The 18146-nt window shown below is 40.0% G+C and overlaps 1 long non-coding RNA gene across 1 annotated transcript; it reads right to left on the minus strand.

The window, feature by feature from the left end:
• Nucleotides 1-572: 572 nt before the first annotated feature.
• LOC138757320 (uncharacterized) lies at nt 573-17983 on the minus strand. The gene is made up of 3 exons (XR_011353501.1): nt 17750-17983; nt 14360-14414; nt 573-857 (listed from the first exon to the last, which is right to left on the minus strand). It is a non-coding gene; the product is annotated as an uncharacterized lncRNA (long non-coding RNA).
• Between the last annotated feature and the right edge of the window lie 163 nt (nt 17984-18146).

Consider the following 18146-nt stretch of genomic DNA (forward strand, 5'->3'; position numbering starts at 1 on the left):
TAGGAAGAAAAACCAGAGATGCATGACACAGTGATCATTGGGGAATCAGCGGTGAAGAGGGTAAGCACATTTAAATAACTAGAGACTGCTATCTCAGTGGACCTATCCTGGACCCAACATCCCAATGTCATCAAGACGAAAGCATTTCAGCACCTCTACTTCCAGAGTTTTGCAGAGGTTATGTATGACATCGGAAACCTTGGCAAACTTCTCCAGATGTGTATGGAAAGTGTAATGACTGGCTACATTATAGCCTTGGATGGGGGCACCAATACCTCTGACAGGAAAGCCCTGCTAAAGGTAATGGACACAGCCCAGTACATCACAGGTAAAACTCTCCCCACCATTGAGAAAATCTACATGGAACGCTGCTGTCAGAGATCAGCAGCATTTCTCAAGGATCCACACCAACCAGGACATGCTCTGTTCTCTCTGCTACTATCAGAAAAGAGGTATCGGTACTACAAGACTTATGCCACCAGGTTCAGGAACAGTTGCCACCCCTCCATCATCAGACTCCTCAACAACAAACTCAATCAGAGACTCATTTACAGACTCTTGCTTTGCACATTATTTATCACTGAATATTTATTTCCACAGTCAGTTTTTTACATTTCTTTCTTTGTTACATTTCTCTCTTTTACATACATATCTTTTTCATGAGTTCTGTTTTCATTGCTGAATAGTAGAGATTCTGCTTGGCCCACTGGAAAAAGAATCTCAGGGTGCATGTGATGTTGTGCATATATTCTGACAATAAATCTGAAGTTAGAACTTTGGTGGATTGCATTTTGGAGCAGATGTCTTTCACATTCAAGTTGTTTAGTAGGATAATTGCTGAGTGATTCTCAATGTTACTGAGAAAACAAAACAGAAGGAGGTAATGTTATTTCCTGGAGTAACTTCTTAATGATTCTGATTAACTTCATTAAACATGAACACTTGCATTCTGAGGTTCTCAGGAATTTTATGTCAATATTAAGGATTTACTTTCTACATTTACTTCAATCATGTCAACAATGTGTTTCCCAATTTCACTTTAACTGTTGATTACAATCCAAGGTAGCACAAATATAACTGAAACAAAAATCATTTGATTTCCCATTTTCATTATTCCACCCACACTGAGGATGGGTGACATAAAACTGGATGCTCCAAGTAAGCTATGTTAGAGTATTACAGAAGAAGTCCAAAATCCGGACTGCTCGGGGATTAGGTTGGTCCGGATTTTTGGATTTTCCAGATTCTCAGACAGTACTTTTAAAATTAAAATTTAAGGAGGAATAAAGAAGAGATGAACAGGTAAATTTTGATTGTTTATTCATTAGCAATTACAATATTCTTCATTTATCAAAATGAGCACCTTTAAAGAAAAATAAAGTCAACATGACAAAATGTAAATATAAATTTTTTCACCTACAAAAAAGAGTGTGTTCTGCTTGAACTTATGTTTAAAAATGAACATTGTAAAATAAAAATACTATATATAAATGAAAGCAAAATTTATTTGATACAAATTAATTACTTATAGTTTATTAACAAAACACTTTCATATAAAATATAAAGTACAAAAACAAATAAATATTTCTACGTTCATTTCCGTGGCTTCTGTTGTGTCTGCTGTACTGCCTGTGGTCACCTGTTGGCACTGTGCAACTGTGGCGCTTACGTATACAAAAGCCCATTAAATTTTATGTCTGAGAGTTTTTGAAAGGTCTGGATTCTCGGATAGTTCGCATTTCTGGCATCTAGATTGTTGGACTTCTACTGTGTACTGATTCATTTACAACCATATTCATCTCCCTCTGAGCCAAGCAGCTCTTTCTCCCTCTCAGTTCATTGTTCTCCTGAGTTGAGGGATAGACTTCATTGGGGTCCCTCCACATTCAATATCTGACTGCAAGATCAACATACCTAGTGGAATTGGATCTGGTCATCTTTACCAACTTAGTCCTTGAATGAGGAGAGTTCGGTGAGTCAAGGCAGGAACTGAATCAAACCATCTCCCCTATATATGTATGAGCAGTGAATGTTGCATCACGTTGAGGGATTTGTCACCACAATGATGAAAATCAGATTTATTTTAGCAAAATGGGGAAAAACTGCTTTTGTGATGAACAGCAAAGCAATTTCAATATTCACATGATCAAAATTGATCTGAAAAAGCTGCTTGTGTGTTGTACAATTTGAACTCTAAATTGACTTTATAGTGGCAATAGTTTTCACCTCTCAGAATATGTTTTGGATTATTGATGAATTAATTTGTGGTTCCAATTAATAATCTACTGTAAACTGTGACGCAAATCACAAGTGATTGGAATCGGAGATAACATTGACATTATTGTCTGCTGCCTACAGCCAAAACCCCAGCCTTTCCTATTCGCTGCAAGTAGAGCAGTTCCCAGGTGGCAGCGGCTCACCTCAGTAGATCAATCATTAATAAAATATGGAAGGGTTAACATGACTTAGATAGGTAGTATCTGTAGAAGGAGAACCATAATCAGAACCAGAAAAAGCTCAAGCCTTAACAGTCATGGCATTGGGTATAATGGGAAGGACTGTGACAGACTGCAAGGCAAAAGAGCTTCAATAATAAAGGAGCAAATGAGGTTAGTGATAGAATATGGCAAAACTGTGAAGGTGGGCCTTCTGCAGCGGAATCACTACCACCTCTTGATGTCCAAGAGGATAGCTTGAGATTGAAAATATAGGAATGCACATTGAGCCTGAAAGCTATGTCTGGTTGAGCTGTCCATTGAGCTTATACTGAGCTCAAAGGCCACACCACAAGGCTTATGCTAAGCCTTCTGTAACAGCATGCTGAGCTACCCTCTGGAAGGATGTACTGTAGGAATTGTCACTGTGTGAGGAAACCAAATCTGCTCAGCATTCAGTTGGTGAGGGGTATTAGTATATCTATGTTTTCACAAGACTGCAGGAGGAGGGAATGGTTTAATCTCTATGGACATTTTTACCTATCTGATCCAAATTATTCAAATGCCATAAAAAGACAGAGAATGAAGTCGATTGTGGTCAAAAAATAAATCTGATAAAATCAAGGCTAATGCACCCAACTTACAGTTACTAATGTGTCCATTAATACCCACAATTTGCAGGCAGAATGTGTGCAGATGGTATTATTGAGAACACATGCCATACTAGGTAAAGAAAAGGTGAGACCTCTTTCACATGCACATAAAATAGGCAAAACCACCTGCTATTCTGGTTTCTGTTGTTACAACCTGTGACACCACCAGGAACACCGATTAAAAGCCAAATGAGCACCTGCTCTCAAACAAGATCTCTGTTAACCATATCCTTCTTCCCATGCTTCTATCCCTCCTCCTCATTACCAGAGCCCATTCATCCTTTGGATTTCACTGCATTGGGGTCTTGTGTTCTTTTGATTATTCACCAATGGCAAGGTGAGCTTTTCTCACATTGGATATACAGGAGGATAAAGGAACACTGTTAAGAATGGGACTCATAAACTATTTGATCTGGCAATTGTAAGGCACCCACAATTTTGAGGCCTTGGTTTGTAGGGATGAAGACAATTGCTTCCATATGCACCCGCTCCCTTATGCACCAGCTCTGCTTGTAATCAGGGTTTAAACAGCATGAACAGGAGCTGACTGTGTTTTGTTTAACATCCTGCAAACATGGAGGTGTCTGCCCAAGATGGCAACACTTATGCTGGGCAGCAGACCATGTGGGACTGCAGACTCTGTAGGAGCAGCGGTGTGATGCAGGGCACCAAAAACAAGAGAACACCCCACATTGAGGAAAAGCCCAGGAGACAAACCTAAAGGAAGGTGACCATGGCAGTGGGCCAATGAGGGGCTCAGCAGCAGCAGCCATTGGAGGTAAAGATATATTACTGAGGTTTTGGGCCTGAGCCCTTCCTTAACATATGATGCACAAAATTGCTGTAATAGATCATGGACTGTTGCCATCTTGCAGTCAAAAGACTCACTCAAGCTATGGGTTGCTTGCAGTCGAAGGATGCTGGAGACTGGCTCACGGGAAGCAGGTATCAAAACAAGGATTTTAGAGGGGGCTGAGAGCAAGAAAGGCTCCTGAAGGAACTCTCATCCTGAGAGCTTCCGGAAGGAATTGGAGGTTTGGATCTGGAGCATGGGTTGCTAATAGTTTGAACAGGAGTCTATGATTCTGCAGAGGCTGTGGGACCGCTGAAGGTGAATCCATGGACACTCAGTGTGTTTGAAGGGTCTCTCTTATTATCAGAAGTGCTGTGCAATGCCAATGGTAACTCTTTGTTTGCCTTGCAGCAGACAAAACTCAAAGGATTTTGCATAGATTTTTTAAAACTTTTTTTGATTTATTACATAACAATAAAATTAATCTTGCATCTTCAGTCTCAAACTTCTAATAACTATTCTGAAGCTTTCAAAGCCTAGCTGAGGATCCCATCTACACCTGCAGTCAAAATCACCCAACCTCTGCCCTCACCAGTTGAATGTGTGCTGGAATGGGGGAGGGAGTGACAAAGACACTTTAAATGTTAAGATATCTCTTTAAATATTTTTGGAAATGAAACCAGCAGCAGGACAGATCCTCATTTCTCCAATAGAGGTTGTATTATAAAAATTTTGTGCATTATACCTTGAGGAATGGCTCAGGCCCGAAATGTCAGTAATATATCCTTTATCTCCTATGGATACTGCGAGGCCTGCTGAGTTCCTGCGTTTTTAGTACAACAATTTTTCTCACTTAAAAGATATATGAAGGAAATCATTTCTGTGATTTCCAGGGTTTTCTTTTTAATGAAAGCCAGTATGGTGGCATGGTTGGCATAGCAGATAACACTGTTATAGCACCAGCGACACAAGTTTGAATCCAGCCCTATCTGTAAGGAGTTTGTACATTCTTTCCATTCTTCATGGGTTTCCTTCGGGTGCTCCAGTTTCCTCCCACCTTTCAAAACATGCAGGATTGTAGGCCGGAAAGGCATGTTAATGCTGTATATCTGAATGTTTTAAAAAAATTAAAATAATTATATTTTCAAAGATGAAACATCTTGAACATGAAAAATCTTTAGCATGGTTGGTGTAGTGGTTAGCGCAACACCTTTACAGCACCAGTGATTGGGACCTGGGTTCAAATCCTGCACTGACTGTAAGGAGTTTGTATGTTCTCACTGTGTCTGCATGGGTTTTCCCCGAGGGCTCCACTTTACTCCAACCATTTGAAATATACCAGGGGTGTAAGTTAATTGGGTGTAAATTGGGCAGCATGGACTTGTGGGCCAAAAAGGTCTAATGCTGTATGTCTAAATTTAAAATTTAAATTTTAAAAATCTGAAGTTTTGGCTTGAGATTTGAAAATATTTTACCATTTATATCTGATGATCAAACTGTGTTGATTAAAAAATCAGCACTCTCATTTCAATATACCATATTTATTAAATGTTATATGCTCTCCTTCTAAGGAGATTTTGGAATGTGTGATCGCTTTGGGTGCAGAGAAGGCTTTTGATTGGATAGAGTGGAATTATTTATTTAAGAGTTTAGAAATTTTTAATTTTGGGTCTGGCTTTATTCAATGGATTAAGTTACAATACTTATCCCCTTGTGCCTGTGATCTTACTAATTTTCAGTTTCCTAAACCATTTAGACTTCATCACGGAACCAGACAAGAATATCCTTTAAGTCCAATTTTGACCTGGCTTTAGAACCCTATTGCTTTCCGATAATTTAATGATATTACTGGCATTTTAAGGAAGGGTACAACCCAAAAAGGTTCATTATATGCTGATGATATATTAGTTTATATTTCTAATAATTGCCTTCTATCCTTTATTTAATTTCTCATTTCAGTCTATTTTCAGGTTGCAAATTAAATCTTAATGAGAGTGAGCTTTTGGCACTGATAAATACCAACCTTCCTTTTAAAAATATAAGAAATTAATTTACCTATTTAGGTGTAGCAATTACTAAAAACCACAAAAACTTATTCAGAGAAAATTTTCATACCTTAAACATGTGAAAGGCGCATTATCAAATTGATTGGTCAAATCAACTCTATTAAAATTAGTATATTACCTAACTTTTCTGTCATTTTCAGGCTTTGAATGCTTTTATTCCTGTCTTTTTTGATCCCCTTGACTCAATCTTATCTTCTTATATATGGAAGAATAAGCATCCTCGCCATTTACAAAATATTAAAAAGTATGGAGGTTTAGCTTTACCAATCTTTAGGTTTTATTATTGGGCATTCAATAAACAAAACTTTATGATTTGGTTATATTCTATAACAAAATTTAATTCTGTTACAAAGTTTTCTCTCATTTCTCTTCTTGGATTCTCTCTTTCTGTATCTCTAAATAAATTAACTAATAATCCGGTGGTTAAATATACTTTGAGGATCTGGATACAATTTAGAAAACATTTTGGTTTAATGAGATTTTCACTCTCTAGTCCTATTTTTTCTAATTATTTCTTTAAACCTTCCATGACTGATGTAACTTTTAAAGAATGGTATAGATTGGACATAAAATGTTTTAAGGATTTATTTGTCAAGTGAGTCTCACTTCCTTTGAACAACTTTCAGTTAATTGCAGTGTACCAACTACTTATTTTTTTCATTATCTATAGATTAGATATTTTTTACGATCTCATTACATACATTTCCTAATAGGACTGATAAGAATTTAATTATAATTTTAAATTTACAACCTTTATAAAGGTTCAATTTCTAATATTTATGACATGTTGTTGGGAATGAGAGAGGCTCCCTCAGATAAAATTTTAAAAGTCTGGGAACATGTCCTACAGCTTTTAATTCCTGAAGAAACTTGAAATGTAATTTTCAAATGGGTTACTACCTCTTCTTTATGTGCCTGCCACTCTCTCTTACAATTTAAAGTAGTCCATAGGGTTCACACATCCAAAGTCAAATGATCTCATTTTTATGGGGATGTATCTCCTCGTTGTGATAAATGCAACAATGGAGATGCTTCATTAATTCATATGTTTTGGACATGCCAGAGTCTTGAGAAATATTGGATTGAAGTATTTCAAACTGTCTCTGCTCTTTTTAATTTTAAACCAAATCCCTTAACTGCATTTTTTGGTATTGTTGGAGAGAGTGACGTAACATTAATGACATCTGAGTTACATGTATTAGCTTTTCTTTCTCTTATGGCTGGGTGGGCAATGTTGCTCAGATGGATGTACATTATCCCACCTCTTCATCCTCAATAGCTACATGTCATCATGTCATGTTTAAATTTCGAGAAGATTAAATGGTCAATTGCTGATTTGAATTCAAATTTTCAACTCCTTTTTGAATTACTTTCATAATCTTTGATTTGTTATGAAGGTAGAAATGTTGACTAATGAGATAATTTATCTAATTCTGATAAGAATTCTTTATTTTCTTTTTTTTTGGCCAAACAGCTCTTTCTTGGTAGTGGGTTTAGATTTTCCTTTTTTATAATAAAATTATATAATATCAATACAATATAATCTGTTGGATTGAAATGTGGGATATCCCTTTGAATTTATATCCATATGTACTCTGTATTTTTGGATGTGAAATTTCAATGTTAATAAAAATACTGAAAAAGAAAAATGTCTTAGCTGAGCAATAGAATGGGGACACTGTCTCTTTAAAAATGCATGACATGTATCATGCATTATGTGGTGAAAGGACAGCGAACAAATTTCAGATTTCTGCAGGAAATCTTCTTTGATTTAAAGAAACATTTATTTAATAATAAATAAATTGAGAACTAATGCCTGCATCTATAGAAGCAAAATGATGGCCCTCTTCAGTGCTCAAGACAATATTTTTTTAGAAAAATTAATTGTCTCTTGTTGTACCTTATTAATTTCAGATATGACTTACTTTGTCTGCTGTTCACCCTGTATTTTAATCATATGCTATAATGCTATGGATTGAAAGGAATGTCACATTTATGCAAATCAGTTCTGTAATGAAAGCAGTTGAAAAAAGCTGCTGCTCTTTTCATGATAATTATTCATTTGAAAATGGTCCTTTAGTTACATCATGTCTAGATTAGTGTATTTTTTTTCCCTACAGTAGAATTCTCTTAAAATAATCTGTGATTAGGGAAAACTTTAGTTAGAGTGCTAGCCATTTTTAGAATTGGGTAGATTCTTTGAAGGCTCAGAACTAGAAAGGCTAAATAGCCCTACCAGAATCCTGTTTTCAATAACAAAGTAACAATCACTATTTCCATAGTGCCCACCCAGATAATCTTATGCATAAGTGAAAAAGAAATATTGTATCCATATTGGGCCAAATGTAAATGAATAAATGAACCTTAAAATTAAATTAATTGCAATCATCTTGAAGATTCTGGGTGAAAGATCATTGAAAGTAGATCCAATAGTATTTTTCCAAAGGGGAATATATTTCTTATTTGACAGGGCAAATATGGAAGCATATGACTAAAGTGTGGGAAGAGTGCAATTTATGGGATTGCTCTTTGAAAAAGCTGAGCAGACCCAGACCCTTTAGCGTTATAGAATTCCTTGATTTTAATTTCAGGTAATTTTCTGTCTTCAAGTATCCCAGTGGTCTTTAAACATATACAGGTATGTGCATCACTAATAAACAAATAATCAATTTGGTGAGGTTTAGTGAGGCATATTTACTTCTTATACAATCATTTGGAAGATCTACAGCAGTCATTGCCAAAGAGGGCGATGCTACCCCCTGGGGGCAGTGAAAAGATCCAAGGGGGTGGTGAGGAAAAATGGAGTGGTTAGGGGGTGGTGAGGAAAAGTGGGGGGGGGGGGGGAATGATCTGAACATTTCTGATAAACTCAGCTTGCAATGCTCATCGTGTGCTATCAATCAGGTGAGGAGGGGGGTGGAGTAACTGCCCAGGATGGTGACAGTAGGGATGGTGACTGGCCAGGTCGGGACTGCTCAGGATGGGACCACTTTGGATGTGACCACGACCACTCGGGACAAGACCACTCAGGACGGGATCGCTCGGACGGCAATCACTCAGGACGGGTGACCACTTGGGATGGTGACTGCCCAGCACAGCAAACAAAAAAGAAGTGTAGGCAATATAGTGTGAAAAGTATGAAGACAATGTAGTTACAAATTAGATGTAAATTTACCCTTTAATATTACTAAATAAATTGGTTTACTATGTTTATTTGTGAAATACATACACTTGTTTATAGAGTTAGATAAATTGTTTTAAATTTGCGCTAGATCTAATTACAAAAAAGAGGTGTATGCTTTTTTTATTTTTTTTTTAATTTATGGGGTTTCTTACTTTCTTTCTTGGAGATGTTAAGAGGTGTGTTCATTGTATATGTGTGGGGGTGGGTGGGAGGGGGGCTCTCGGGATGTGGAGCCGAGGAGATGGCAGCCCAAAAAAGTTTGGGAACCATTGGCCTACAACATGTGAGAAGACAACCAGCAGTACAGTTGACATACAATTCAATCATTTCCCTGGAAGAATTTGAAGAGACCGTGAACAGATCCAAACAACATCTGGTACCTGCAAGTAAAGTTCTTGCTGTTAAGAGTGTCTGCAAAATTTCAAATGGAACTTCTCCCTAAAATAATGCAGCATTATTGGGTTCCAATGACTCTGAACCTTTGAAATTCCTATCTTCTAAAGACATTGTTTTACAAGAAATTGTCATTTAGCCTACAAGTGAGAATGTTGTTTTAATTTATCAGTTGATCTAAGCAGTTTACACCCCCACCCCCCACCACCACCACCGCTCTAATTCTAGTTGTATTTCTTTGTCACAATCAAAAAATGGTCAGGAGATGAAAGGGTTATGAGAATTGCTGTGAAGTGCCTGGTCATTGCTGCCTTATGACTGGTGTGATGACTTGCAGGAATGGACTGGAGGTTAGTTATTTATCCTGATGTCCAGAACCTTGAGGTCAGTCAGTGCTACATACTGGATAAGCACAGGGATTAATTCTCCCAACTGTTAAGGAAGAACAGCCAATAGCTGAATCTATATTGATGTATGGCTTACAAATTATTCAGAGGGCTGATGCAGGGGGAGCTCTGGAAATGATGCAGAATGATGGATATGGTATTCAGTGGAATGTGCTGACTTGGTTAGTCCCCCAACTTAATCCATGTAACAACTCATGGTCCCTAGATATTTGCCCTTGGCATTCAACGGAGGGGCCAGCAATTCCACACTATATTGGTTAGTCAAGATTAATTATTGATTATTAGTTAATAGACCCTTTCTGTGCTGAATGCAAAGATTTATTATCATCATGGCATGCCTAGAATTTTCCTTATATTTCTCAAATATTAAAATGGAATAGTATAACTATTACTGATCTCATAAACTATGAATGGACCATTACATTTAATTTGTTTATCACTGTCTGAAAGACATGACTGTTTAGAGCATGGTTTTAATATTCTCCTGTCTATCTTGGAAGATGGTCACAAAATTAAAATTAGATGTATTTTTCTCACTTTCAAATGTATTATCCACCTTTCTGCCGCACCTCTAGAATTCCCATTTTATTTCCTGTATCCTAGTTTCTGAAAGTTTTAAACATTTCATCTATATTCAACCATGCTAATGGTTGCCCTTTTTTAAGGCAGTTGTAATTTCCCAATATGGGCCTCAGAGGCAAAGCAAAGGCATTAAAAAAAAACTCCCAACCAAAATCTAGCAGTCTCTGAAACAGCATATTTCTCCTTTTCAATACAAACTGCTGTCAGATGTCAATTTAAAATGATCCTTTAAGTAAGATACATTTTTAAATTCTTAACATTTTTGCATGTAAATAAATGAAAGTGACACATATGATTAAAGTAATTGCTGTACCATAGGTTTTTAAGAAATACAACTCCCTAATTTAGTAAACCAGTTATGTATGGCCAGTTTGTTTGTCCTGTTGTAATATTGATCATACACCATTAAAAACTCGCCTAGACCACATGGTAAGATATTCAGGATATATCATAATGGGCTTAATTCAGAAATAAGTGTCATTCATGAGAGTTAAAATTATTTCTCTTGATTTCCACGGTGAACACGACAAATGGGAACGATTATTTTGCTTGTTCAATAGGCTCTAGTAACTCTCTGATATCTGTGGTAAATGACACAGACTGAAATCCTTCGGTTGAATTTGGTTTCAAGGAGAAGCTTTGCTTCATTGCAATGAAAAAATTGCCGGCCATTATATCTGACTGAATGCTGGAACTTGTTGATCTCATTATAAACAGATTGCTTGGCATACTTGTTTGTCAATTGCGCAGAACTCATTCATGGGGTGGGGGGGGGGGGTTGTACCCCCATTTCAGTGTAACAGAAACCCCAAAAAATTGTTACTGAAAATAATTTCCCAGATAAAATAGGTTCCAATGAATTGTGCGGTTCATACACTTACCAAGCACTCAGCCCCATGAACAGGGACAGGCAGTAATCGTTTGCATGTATTGTACAGCAGAAAGGACGTTCGGGAATTGGCCTTTTGCTAGCGAGATGACGAATATGATGAAGAGCAGATTATAAAGGTTCAGAGATGACATTGGTGTAATGTGTGTTCAGTGCAAGGACATTAGAAAAAAGGACACAGCTGTTACTGGATTCCCTATCATTTGGAGGATTATTTTCGCCATGGTGATTATCAATTATTTGTTTTCCGGTTCTTGTTCTTTTCAGACATTTAACTAACAAATTAACTATGCTCGTCCCCTCTATGTTTTTTGAAAGGCAATTCTCCAACTCATTCAGTACATTTTAACGGAATTAAACGCTGAATACCCAGCATGGTTTCTTCCTTTAAAAAAAATACAACCCCTCCGATCAGAAAATCCTTACTTTCACCCGGGAAAGGTGCAAATGAATTGTCCAGAGTGCCACGACCAACGTGCCGAGAGGTTGGAGAAGTCGGAGTTGCTCTCTCCTCAAGGCGGGGTGGCGGTGAGATTCAATTGAAACTTTCAAAAGTTTCTCCTTGCTCTGCCTGCAGTGGACGGAGCACGGATGGGACCAGAGTGCTGTACCCGATGCGCGGCTCTGATCGGGAACGGGCTTCTTGAAAGGCGCATTGGAAACGGGCTCGCAGGGAATTCTCGAAAGGGACGGGGGGGAGGGGGGGGGGATGAAAAAGGAACAATTTTAAAAAATGCAGGGCTGCAGGAGAAGAGAAGGCTATCCCAGCGAGGCCCCATAGACACGATGACATGGGTATCCTCCTTTTCCACTGAAGAGTCAGTGAATTGGACAGTTCTGCATTCCGCGCATTGCCCATCCCTGATAGACAGTTGCTAATATTCTCAGTGAAACAAGACGGGCTGCAGCCAGTCTTTACACTTCCAGTTCAGCTGCTCGCGAAGTTTCCGGGAGAGTGCATTTCCCGGGAGAAACATTTTCCTCCGCAGTACTTCAAACCAGTTCCCTCTGGTTCCGAGACCGGCGGAGGAAAATGTTCCCCTTTGATCAGGCTCTATACAAAAACAAGTTTGTCGATTTCCCCTGCGCGAAACAGGGGTGGGATTAGGGACAGTCCCGCGCCTGTAAATTTCGATTAGTCTGCATCAGTATTCCCAGTCTGCGAATTTGGGAATTACTGGGACAAATCCGAGGAGAGATGGAGCATTCTCCTTTGAATCTTCCCCCGGGCATCGCTCCAACCCATTTCAATGCAACTTTTCATTCCTCGCTCCTGGACTCAAATCTAAACTGATGTAATCTGTCCCTCATTCCACCCCAGTCTTTGAGTGTAAGGGAGTTCACGCAATGAAAGCCTTCAATCCGGGCCGATAAATGAATGGAACCAAAACCCCGCAACACACAGCAGAAAAACGGACTTGCATTTCGCTGGCGCCTTTCGTGGACTCGGGACATCCCGAGGCACTGTGCTCTGTGTGGTTTGCAGTCGGAGGAGGGAGGTCCAGGGAGGAGAAAGGAAGCACGTTCCTGGATTGTGCTCTGACCATCCCCGACACAGTGCGCAACCAGACTCTCTCTTTAAATGGTGGGGGTTGCTTTTGCCAGCGTCCGTGGATTGTAACCGCCACAAGACCGTGGCGGCTTGATAGCTGGAGGAGACGATGATTTTTAAAAAAATACATATATAGTTTTCTGGAAATGTCTGAAATGCAAGGTGAAATATTGCAAATGTTGGTGTTAGGAATTGAAGCAACTGGCTTTCTGGTGAGCAACAACTGAAATGGTTAAGTGTGGGAGTGCGGGGAAGAGGGTTGGTGAATAAACTTGATCAGCCCCATAATACTGCGCCCAGTGGGGGACAGCCAGCAGATTACCCAGCCCAAGATGCATCTCACTGGTCGATGCAGTGACGCTCTCCCTGAGGGTAAACGGCTGAACACGAGGTCTGGCCGGAAAGGGTTGACTTGCTTTGTTGTGAATACAGAAAGGAGCGCTTTCCTTCGCATGTCTTGGATGTTCTGATCGTCATGTATTGATGAGGCCACGCTATATTGGGTAGCAACAGAGACAGTACCGTCCCCTGAGTCATAAACAACACACGGGGTCACATGAAGAAACCGCTGATCTTTAACCCAGTTCCCTGCATGCCAGATCCATAAAGAGATGAATAATACCTCTTTGCTGGTGATATGGCTTGGCCGACTCCCAAATTTATTAAATCTGACAGCTTTACCTTTACACTTTTAAAGCTCTCGTAACAAGGAAAAACTCCTTGAAAGTCTGAAGTAGAGTCTGTGATTGAAACAAAAATCAAAATAATTTCAGGTGGCGAACCCTCGATATTTTCTATTATGTTGCAGATTCATGATTCAATTTATTGTCATGTAATAAAAGCTGTAATGTTACACGAAATTATTTTTGCCTGCAGTAATGCAGACAGATTCGCCATTGGCAGAAATTGCCTGAAGTGCCTCTTCCAGTCAGAGAAAGAGAAGCGAAAGAGAGTTCCCTACAGTGTCACCGAGTGTCCGTGGACTCGCCTCCAGCGCTCCCGCAGCGTTCGGAGCCACACAGAGTCCAGTCCAAACCATCGGCAACCCGAGCTCCAGATCCGAACCTCCCAAACGATTCCGATACTTGGGTACCCCTTCAGCCAGTTTCGACCCAATCTCCAGCAGTCCACAGCCCGGTGTGGATCCCTCGACCGCAGTCTCCAGCAGCCCACAGCACGTTATTAAAATGCATGCTAAAAAAATTGGGTTGCTTATTGAAAACCAGTTAGAGTTGTCGGGAACACATTAGTGTTCTGAATTGCAGGGCAGTTTTAGAACGCGTCTCTAAAAATTATGTAGTTTAAAATTTGTTTCCCCAAATTTGGTAAACTAGTTCAGTGTGTTTACTTCTAAAAAAAAAGATATTAAATTGGACTGAAAGTACTCCTGGAAACGAAAACTTACCATTTTCTAATGTAGAACATCACGAGGTAAATCCCCAGTTATACATTTTCGTAATCTGGTCGAAAGAAATGACAATCAAATGCTCCGAATTTGGTTTGAATTAATAATCTATGTTAAAAAGCAGCACAACTCGATCAATTATTTTTCCAGCGGCTACATTGTTGTAAGAATACCGACACAAGTTGGTTGTTGAATCTGTAGAGGCAATCGCACAGGCCAGTTGAGGTGAGCGTTTGGAACACTTGAGTCCGTCCGATCATACGGCAGTCCCCTGCCCTTTTCCCATAGGGAGCAGAACCCTTTGCCAGTGACTTCTACTCCTCAGTCCATGTTCCCCCACTTCAGCGGAAGTTATTCCAGAATCTCTACATTAATTAGTTTCGTGTCGTGTATGTGAATATTTCCAGCAACTGCCTTTTCTCGCAAGTGCTGAATCTTTATTGGATTTTAACAATAATTGTCCTTAGAGATTAAATAGTTTATTTTTCTATATCAGGTGCCAGAAAAAAATTGTATTATTTTACCTCTGCGTTTTAATTAACATAATTCCATACAAGTATTCTTTCTTCCCCAATGTGTGAAAATGGAAAGCAGAGCTGGATCCCCAGCAAACATCGGTTTGTAGAATTTCCCTCCCGTATGAACAGAAAAATATTTACAGATCAAATTTTGGATTATGCAAAACTTGGAAATTCTTGCATATTTTCGTCTGACAACTCGCAGTCGTGCACTGGGATGCTGGAGACAAGGTCATCGTCCCATGTCCACAAGAACTAAGTTAGTGGAGGAAAGAAAAACCAGCGATAGGGACATTGCTCTTACCCCGAGACCTTGTTGCCAGCTCATTGTCGAACTCTTGGTCGGGAGGCCTGCATCTGGATGTATTAGTTAGTCAGTCTAATAATCCCTGTACAGACTCTATTGATTTTTCTAAGGGCAAGTTTATGAACTAAAACCACTTGGAGTTTGTATCTTAATAAACTGTTTTGCACACTCTGTCACAGTTAGTTATGGGGCTGGGGAGCTTTTTTTTTGAAAAAAAGTTAATTCCACTACAGATTATTCACAGCAGGACTTCAAATTAGCTCTTTGTTTGGAAAAGCTACCTTAGTTCAGCTTGTTCCCAGCGCATTGCTCTATTTTACCCTAATGAGTTGCAACACTGATAATGTGGCTGATGATCTTTCATTGATTTCACTATCACTTGCTTGTCTGGTAATTGATCCGTTGCTGAGCCTCCTAGTTAATTATATCGGCTTTGACATGGCCCCGGTCTAGAGGGAATTCCAAGTCTTGCAGAATAACAGTTTTAATAAAGGAGTCTATTACTGCAGGTGCCGCTGCTGCAGGCTGAAGAGACTGGGAATACTGCGGGATGCACGCTATTGGCAGTGTCCTTTTAGAGGCTCACAAATAACTGCCATTAGTGGGAAGGTCTGAAACGCAGGATGTTGCTTCACTGGAGAGCCGAAGTGCCACTTCAGGAATCAAGGGGCTAGATAATGTTGAAAGGGAGTTAGCAGGAGCGGGAACAGGTTGGAGAATGCAAGCCATTGCATGACACTATTGGTCACTGCGTCCACAGCGCATATTTCATCTACAGGACTCCTTCTAGATAGCTGCACACCGATGAAATAATTCAGAGTTCTTTTATGCTGTATTTTTATGTGATTTTTTTTTAATCCAGCATTTTCTGCCTTGGTGCTTTTTAATGTAATAGCAGTGAATTGAATGTGCTCGCTGAGCGAAAGTTTTGAAGGAAAGCTTTCAAGGAGCAGGAGAAGATGGGAGGGGAGAATGTGCATTTGTGTCAGTATTGTGTACATTTACTTATTATTTCTCTTTGGTGCACTAATGACAGTGAACTACCTCTTGAGTGCTCACCACTGTGTTAAAGTGTGAGTTTCCATTATCATGTTCAGCTTCAAAAGAGGCGAAGTATTGTCAGAAAATGTCACAATTTTCCCCTCTGGGTTGTCTAAATTCCTAAATTGTTAAGCTCTATGTTGATGAGTGTAATTTCTCACCACTCCTTCTTGTCTTCAGCCCCTAGTTGGTCGGTGAAGGGTTGTCACAGGATGTCATTTTGTAGCTGCAACTAAGTGCAAGAGCCTTGAGTTCTTTGCTCTGCAGTCCAATGACATCGGAGTCGTTGGGAGGGTGAGTTGATGGTCAGAACTCATCCCTGTTGCCTGCACACCTGACTGGCAGCTGTTAAGCTGTACAGGGCGTGCTTTGGGAGTCACAGTCTATGCATAAATGATCGGGGTATCTTCAGGAGGTGCGAAAGGAGCAGTGACCCCCGAGGAGACACAGTTGCAGTCAGATTCTTAACTGCACTTAGTGTTGACAGGCAAGAGGCTCAAAAACCCACCAATACCTTTCATCATCTTCAGCAGCAGGAGAAAGGAATGTGAGTTGAAGAAAGGAGTGAAGAGAGAGAGAGAGAGAGAGAGAGAGAGAGAGAGAGAGCAAGTGACTTCACTTTAAGAGACTTAAGTACCAAACTACTCCATGCAGTTCAGCACGGGAGCAGCATCCACGGAACCTGCTTTCATGGGGACATGGCCGAACACCGAGACTAACCTGCTCTTCAGAATGTCCCAACAGGTAAGTTTGAATTTTATTTTTTTGTTTAATTTTTTTTAAAATTCCTTCCCGGTTTACTTTCCTTGCACCTTTCATCTTGCTGTTTTGTGTTGCTTTGGTATAGCATTTGCTGTTTGCTGTCACTGAGCTCCTGTGCCGTTGTAAGCCCGATGGTCTCCTGCCAAGCTTCAGGAAAAGGAGGGGGGGGGGGGGGAAATCAAAGTGCAGGAGGCACTAAAAGTTTCACAGGGAGAGATTTCCAGCAAGTCTCTGAGTTGCATGCAGTCATATGTAGTTTGAGTGCTTCTACTGGACGGAACAGCGAGTTCATGTGATAGAGCTTCGGCTGAAACCGATAGTATGTCGAGGGGCCCCTTCGACTTTAATTGGCTTCATGTGGTAGAATGCAGGTTTGTGCTGCGGTGAGGCTCGGAATGAATCCTTGAGCTAGAATCCTTGCAGAGTTCAGCTGTAGGATCATTAGTGTCTCTGCAGAGTGTTTTATGCTTAGCTCTCTCTCTCTCTCTCTCTCTCTCTCTCTCTCTCTCTCTCTCTCTCTCTCTCTCCCTCCCTCCCTCCCTCCCTTTGTCTGTCTCTCCTTTTGCTCCCCCTCTTGTTTTCCACGCTCAATCTTGGCACTTTCCCCGATTCTGTGCCTGCACGAGGGGCCGCTTTACAGGCAGCTGGAGCTTGGCATCCTCCTTCTGACGGGAGACTAGAAATCTTGTTGCAGGGCCAGTAATAACTGCTAATTAATCACAGAAGTGGGTGTCTCTGTACCAAGCACTCGCTGATACGTACCTTTTCTGCTCCCCGTCTTCTTGCAAAATTGTTTGGCTCTGCTGAATGAAGCAATAGTTTCTCCTTGGACACAACTCAAACAAGGGCAGGGAAGTTCAAACCAAACCTTTCTGCAGGGTCGCCTCTTGCTCGCAGTGTTCTGACATGTGGAATTCATGCCTAGTTTGGTCATTAGAAACAGAACAGACAGCCCAGAGTGAAGATGTTTGCTGCAGCCTTAAGAGCTGGGTCCAGCTCGCGACAAATGAAAATACTAGTAATGACGCGATTTAACTTGTAGAGTAATTTTAACTAGTCAATACTCGTGTCTATTTAAAGCCGGATTCCACAACTGTTTCACATGTATTAATTTTAAAATGGGCAAATATTGTTGTTCCCTCTAGAGGGAACCCAGTTC

This window comes from Narcine bancroftii, chromosome 1 (assembly GCF_036971445.1).
Source record: "Narcine bancroftii isolate sNarBan1 chromosome 1, sNarBan1.hap1, whole genome shotgun sequence".
In the NCBI taxonomy this organism is placed as follows: domain Eukaryota; kingdom Metazoa; phylum Chordata; class Chondrichthyes; order Torpediniformes; family Narcinidae; genus Narcine; species Narcine bancroftii.